Source organism: Notothenia rossii (genome assembly GCF_949606895.1).
Source record: "Notothenia rossii genome assembly, chromosome: 6".
NCBI lineage: Eukaryota > Metazoa > Chordata > Actinopteri > Perciformes > Nototheniidae > Notothenia > Notothenia rossii.
Genome location: NC_136909.1, coordinates 38022174 through 38029351, shown reverse-complemented (window position 1 = coordinate 38029351; position 7178 = coordinate 38022174).

Here is a 7178-nt window from a genome sequence, read left to right as displayed (position 1 = left end):
CTGTGTTTTGTATGTTTTGAGCTGAGGTGCCAACTCAACATACAATGTTGATGAAATGAATGAAATTTGGTGATGATTCATGGTTTTTGTGTTAATGTATAGCAGTTAAAACAGGACCGGTCAAATTTGACCGCGAACACCAAAGTAAGGGGGGGAAACGAATACAATAGGAGGGTTTTAATGTAACCATTGCTTATGACATTGATGATATTTTAAATCAAAAAACATATTCCCTAAAATGTGGAAGCTCTGGATGCCATACAAATGAATAGTTGATATTTTTTTAGGGCCACAACTTTGGCACTAGAGCACCTAGTGTTATCAAACGCATTTCAATGGTGAAACTATCCAAACATATTGCATATGACAACATTGTCCACTACGATGAAAGGCGTGTAAGCCAAAAAAACGTTATTCTTGTTCCATCATGGGTAACCCCACCCATCCTCTCCACCTGCAGCTGGACAGACAGATAACCCCCCCACCTGGACAGACAGGAGCTCCTTCTCCAACAGACTGCTGCAGCTCCGCTGTCACAGGAACCGATACAGGAAAACATTCCTGCCCACTGCAATAACTCTGTACACAACACGTTCTCACTCCCAACCGGTCACATGTTGACGGACGGTCAACTCCTTGCAGTATCAATACTAATTCGGCTGACTTTTATATTTGATCCAATCGGTATATTGGTATATTTACACCATAACGGTGCACAGCTGATAGAAAGGGACACCTACTGGTTAAAGCACGTTATTGAAATTTATTATTTTTATTATTAGATATTAATAGGAGACACAGACAGACAAACTAATAAGGCTTTATTTAAACATTAAAGAATACTTTAGGTTAAAGTCTTTTTTTGAATAAGAAAAAAGCTTTGGGGTTATAAATATTAAGCCTGACAAAGTACTAATATATTGCTTTCCTGCAATGTTAACTACTGTATGTTTAAGCACTTATTTTAACTGATATTATACATATGTATTATACTCTTATAAGATGTATGTAGATAGTATAAGAAATGTGCAGAATATGACAGTTTAATGGTGGAGGTATACACACATATTGATAGATGTCTTGTAATACACTGTTGAGGAACCTGCGACCCAAGTTGTTCATCTCCGACCTTGTCAGGTATTGAACATTCAATAAATAAAGAAAACAGAATTATTAAATATAAAACACAGAATTTGTGTGATTATACTAAATGATTTACAAATAAACACCACTGCATATTTACAACTGTTACACATGCTGATGTAACACAAATGTTTCCAACTTGGGATTAATAAAGTATATCTTATCTTAAGATGATCGATGGCTACTGCCATATTTGCAAAATGTGCCTCTGAACCTTAACAAGTGCATGTTTCAGGCTTATCAATTAACAACAGGAGGGGTCACAGACATAAGACCAGCTGTTAAAATAAAGCTCTTCTGACCTTAGCTGGCATGTGGGTATATATACCCACATGACAGCTAAGGTCAGAAGAGCTTTATTATTTATATTATATATATTATTTATATTATAATGGGCAGCATTAATATATATATTAATGCTGCCCATTAGGGGCACAAGCAATTTTCCCCCATTTATTAATTATATGTTTTAAATGTGAGTGTTTCCTATCCCCTAAACCTCCAGGGATGTACACAGTTTAATACTGGCAACTTCTTATTATGGGAAATATGAAAACGTCTTTTAAAACTACAATTCCCAGCGGAGACGTGCCATAGAACATGTTGCGAAACACACAAATAAGGTCTTTGGTTGACACACATTTAAGAGAGGGATCACGTTTTGTTCAGCCGGATAATCTCCACATGTCAACCCTACTTTTATCATTTTTGAATCATAAATCTAGTCGCCAAAAGCGAAATGCTAACGTTATGCTATAAACGAACTACAAGCCAGTACAGCAGCAGGGTCGCACGACTTCAACGTCACGCCAACTTAAGATCGTTTCAAATGACTTGCACTGAAACTGCACTTTGAACACTTTAAATGAATTAACATTTTAAACTGTATACCCCGGTTATCTAGGCCCGTTTTGTTTAATGTATACCACGTTTATCTAGGCCCTTTTTGTTTTATGTATACATGTCACACTGTGGGAAACGATATTTCGATATTTCTGGATGTATAACACATGTAGAATTTTTGACAATAAAGCTGAATTTGACTTTCGCGTGCTTGCATATTTTAACAGAGCTTTTCATTTTAGCCACACTGAATTTAACTAGAAGTCATGGCTGTGTCAATTACCAGTCTGATATTGTTTTACAAAGATGACAAGAAGAGTGTAGATAGAGGAGAGAACCACTACAAGTCAGGACACGTTACAGTGCAGCCTAGATGAAGGTGTGCTTACCGGTGTTGTCAGGGCTAGCATGAGGGACAAGGTTTATAGTGTCGGTGAGTAGTGATAGCAAGAGTACCGTTAACCTTTTAAGACCGAGTTAATTTATTCACATTAATTCCCATCAACAAATCAATTGTATGTGTCACATGAAATCTTTATTAGGCATGGCAAGGCAAGTTTATTTATATAGCACTTTTCAACACAAGGCAATTCAAAGTGCTTTACAAAAAATGAAAGACATTAAGAAAATGGCATTTAAAATCAGTCATTAAAAAGAAAAGCTAATAAAAGAAAAATTAAAAGAAAAAATACACGGATAAAAGTTACAGTGCAGTCTAAGATATGAATAGTTCAATTAAAAGCAGCGACAAAAAGAAAAGTCCTCAGCCTGGATTTAAAAGTAGTAAGTTGCAGCGGACCTGCAGGTTTCTGGGAGGTTGCTCCAGATATTTGGAGCATAATAACTGTACGCTGCTTTACCATGTTTAGTTCTGACTCTGGGGACAGAAAGCTGACCCGTCCCTGAAGACCTGAGAGATCTGGATGGTTCATAATTTAGCAGGAGGTCAGAAATGCATTTTGGTCCTAAACCATTCAGTGCTTTATAAACAGCAGCAGTATTTTGAAATCTATTCTTTGACACACAGGAAGCCAGTGTAAAGACTTCAGAACTGGAGCGATCTGATCCACTTTCTTAGTGTCAGTGAGGAACCAGTGTAAAGACTTCAGAACAGGAGTGATGTGATCCACTTTCTTAGTGTTAGTGAGGACTCGAGCAGCGTTGTTCTGAATCAGCTGCAGCTTTCTAATAGATTTTTTAGTGAGACCTGTGAAGACACCATTGCAGTAGTCCAGTCTACTGAAGATAAAAGCATGGACACATTTTTCCAAATCCTGCTGTGACATTAGTCTTTTAATCCTAGATATGTTCTTTAGGTGATAGTAAGCTGATTTAGTAACTGTTTTAATGTGACTGTTGAAACCAATAACAAATTTAACCCGCTGACAAGAGAGCCCACCTCCGAAGATCGTGACTGGCTGAGGGACAGACTCGGGGGCAGGTTCTCAGGAATTTCTTGGCTTCTCTGCCCCGAGCCAGAAGAGGAACACTACAGCTTGGAAACACTTACTGTTCCTGAAATTATCAAATCTGTTGGGCATCAGGGACCTGAGGCAATTGTGGCAAGCATGGCATTGTCTGAAGAGCAACAGAGGGCAATTCAGGTGGCTACCACTGGTCAGCGAACCAACCCAAACTGGCATTTGTTCAGGAAAGGAAGGTTGACTGCCAGCAACTTTGGAGCTGTCCTGAGGTCAAAGCGTGTGACTGCTTCCTTTATTGCCAGGGTGCTAGGGCAACAACAGGCCCTTGATGGTGTTTTGTCTGTACAGTGGGGGACTATGAATGAATGTGAGGGCGTCAGGGCATTCACCACTGCAACTCAGATGCAGGTCCATGAGTCAGATTTGTGGCTCTCCCTATCAGGATTGTTGGGGGCATCTCCGGATGGTCAGGTAGGGTCTTCCGCTGTGCTGGAGGTAAAGTGTCCCTACGGAGCCAGGGAAATGACAATTAGTGAAGCATTGCAAATCAAGGGCTTCTGTGTCAGTAAGGAAGGAGAAACATTCAGCCTGCGTGAGGAACATCCTTACTGGCACCAAGTACAAGGTCAGCTTCACCTCACTGCAAGGAAGAAGAAATAAAAAAATTGTGAATTGTTTTTAATTTACATTTACTCGCCTTTGCAATGTTGTGGTTGTTAGAGTGTTAGGTTTCCTGTCAGCTCATCTGTTGGGAAGTGTTACGTTCCCTATTGGGCTAGGGGAACCAAAGGGAAATAACACGACCAGAGTGGAATTGGTATTAATTATAAGCGTTTATTTAAAACAGCTGTAAACAAAATGGCAGGCAAGCAGCCTGAAACAAACAAAAGGGCCAAAAGGGCACCGGTTGACAAATAACCAAGTAAAAGGAGGCAGGGCTCGAGCTTAAGGACGTCCCGTCGTCGAAAAAAATAGTGTCGGGGAGGATAAAAAAATATTTTGGGACGAATTTGGGACGAGAGATGAACGGCGATGAAAATGAAACTGACTGCACGTTTTGTGTAGCACACAGTTATTAAACCTCCTTGTCAACATAAACGCACAAAACATTTAGCGACACACACACACACACACACACACACACACACACACACACACACACACACACACACACACACACACACACACACACACACACACACACACACACACACAGCTGTGCTGCTGGCTGTCAGCCAGTGCCCGCGAATTCCTGGCCCGCAAATTTGCGGGTCTAGCTATGTACTGAGTGTGTGCAGGGCCATTTATCTATTATATGGCTCTGAGTGTGTGTATTTCGCGGGTTGAGTGATGTACAGTGACAATGGCATCCCGTGGAGGAATTCTGAAATGTTTTACCGTTACATCACAAAAACGCACAGAGGAACCAGACCCTGGAGCCCCGGCCTCTTTATTTACTTACTCCCCTTCATCCCCTATGGGATGTAATAACAAGGCTGAGATGAGAACCCTCCATCGTATTTAGTCCTTAGCAATATGCTGCGCCTCTCCCCATGTAGGGGTGGGTACCGAGCAAGGGCACCGGAAGCAGGGGGGCCAGGGGGCCATTGGCCCCCCCACTTTTCAGCCCTGCCCCACATTTTCGCAGCAGCAGATGCCGCGGAAAACTGTACAAATCCCGTTTCAATAATTCCCCTCTACTCTAAAGTCGCATCTAAAACGCGATCTGATCTAGCTGTGTACATTTTGTTATTTTTGATTGTTATATTCAGTCTCACTAGCTTCAGGCATGTTTGAAGCTTGTAAAGGGAAGATGACAGCTCTCACTCGCCACTCTGCTGTTCCTCAGCGCCGCTCCCCCTCCCTCCCGCTGAAATTATGAATGTAAGGTGTATAGTAATCATAGATAACACGGCAGGGTCCGTTACAGTTTGTTTTTATCTGATTTCAAATAAGCAAAGTCTTGGCTTTCAGTACATTAAACTTGTTTCGGCAAATTCAGATGATAAATAGGCCTACAACTTTGAAGCTTGTAACGGAATAATTACAAGCGGAGAACGGAGTAATTTAACGTCACTGCAGGCATAACAACAGCCGGTGTTTCTCGTGAGTCTTTTCCCCGGGAAACAAACACAATACACACAAACGCAAAAATACACAAACACACGTAGCGCGGAACACTGTACAAATCCCGTTTCAATAATTCCCCTCTACTCTAAAGTCGCATCTAAAACGCGATCTGATCTAGCTGTGTATATTTTGTTATTTTGTATTGTTATATATATTCAATCTCATTAGCTACACACATTTTTTAAGCTTGTAAAGGGAAGACCACAGCTCGCCTCTCACTGGCCACTCTGCTCTTCCGCAGCGCCGCTCCCCCTCCCTCCCGCTGAAATTATGAATGTAAGGCATAGTAATCATAGATAACACGGCAGGGTCCGTTACAGTTCGTTTTCATCTGATTTCAAATAAACAAAGTCTTGGCTTTCAGAATATTAAACTTGTTTCGGCAAATGCAGATGATAAATACAGGTTTGAAGTTTGTAATGGCATAATTACAAGCGGAGAACTGAGTAATTTAACGTCACAACAGGCATAACAACAGCCGGTGTTTCCCGTGAGTGCAGTAATCCAAACGAAAATATCTTCCCTCCGTAGTATTTTTGATCATTTGCTCCGCTAATAATCAATCAGATCGATGGATTCCAGAGAAGAGAAACACTTTAAAGGCCTTTTTCTCAAAACGAAGACTCTGTAACAGTCATTATATAATGTGACATATTTTGCTTAATATTTGGAGTACAAAAACAATCCTGATCTCATTAGAAAGCTATCAATCAAAATGTGTCTTCGGGTCAATGCGAACGATTTCGATGGAGCAGGTCACTTTGCATTAGGTAAAATAAAGCAGGCAGACATAACAGGAAGAATATGTACATTTTAACCCAATCAAATAGGACATTGTCACACCATTCAAATGTATCCATGTAAATTACAACCAATAAAAAAGCTTAGATTTGTTTATTTGTTACGTTGTTTACTTTATTTGTTACGTTGTTCTGCTGTGTGTGTCAGCCGTTAACCTAGAGATATAAAGAATATATACACTTGCAAACATGTCAGAAGAACCAGCGCAGAAGAAAACTAAATACGGTCAATCTAAACTTAAATTTAACAACTGGAAGGTCACATCCCTGACTACCACATCTCCGGAGGCTGGACCTTCTTCAAACAGCGAAGCCAGAGTCTAGTCTGCGGCCGCAGAAACTGTCAAAACCGCCGCCGACCCCACCGCCGCCGTTGTTGAACCGAAACAGGCTGGTTCCAACTGCATGGAGGTTTGCTGTCGGGACATTGAGGCGGTTAAAGCTGTACAGCTAACTATCAGAAAAAAGGAGACCGCTAGTAGATTATTTGGGCAAAGAGAAGGTACTTCAAAGCAGAATGGTACAAAAACAGAGTGGTTAATTCTTTGCAAAACCACTAAACGATAGTGATAAATTGCGATGTTAACAACCTCATGATAACCTCTTTTTTTTTTTTTACTTAGGATCATACCTGTGTTTAGTCTAGAAAAAGGTGAATGTGTGCATTTTATTATAAAATTGTGTATATTTACAGACTGTTGCAAACACTAAGAAGCTTATAAACATCAGGTTTAAAACTAAGAGCTTTACAAAAAAGTAACACAATTAAAGATGTTTGGAGTTTTATTTGAGTTATTCATTTACATTTTTTGTCAAAGAGATGCTGATTTGAAACCGT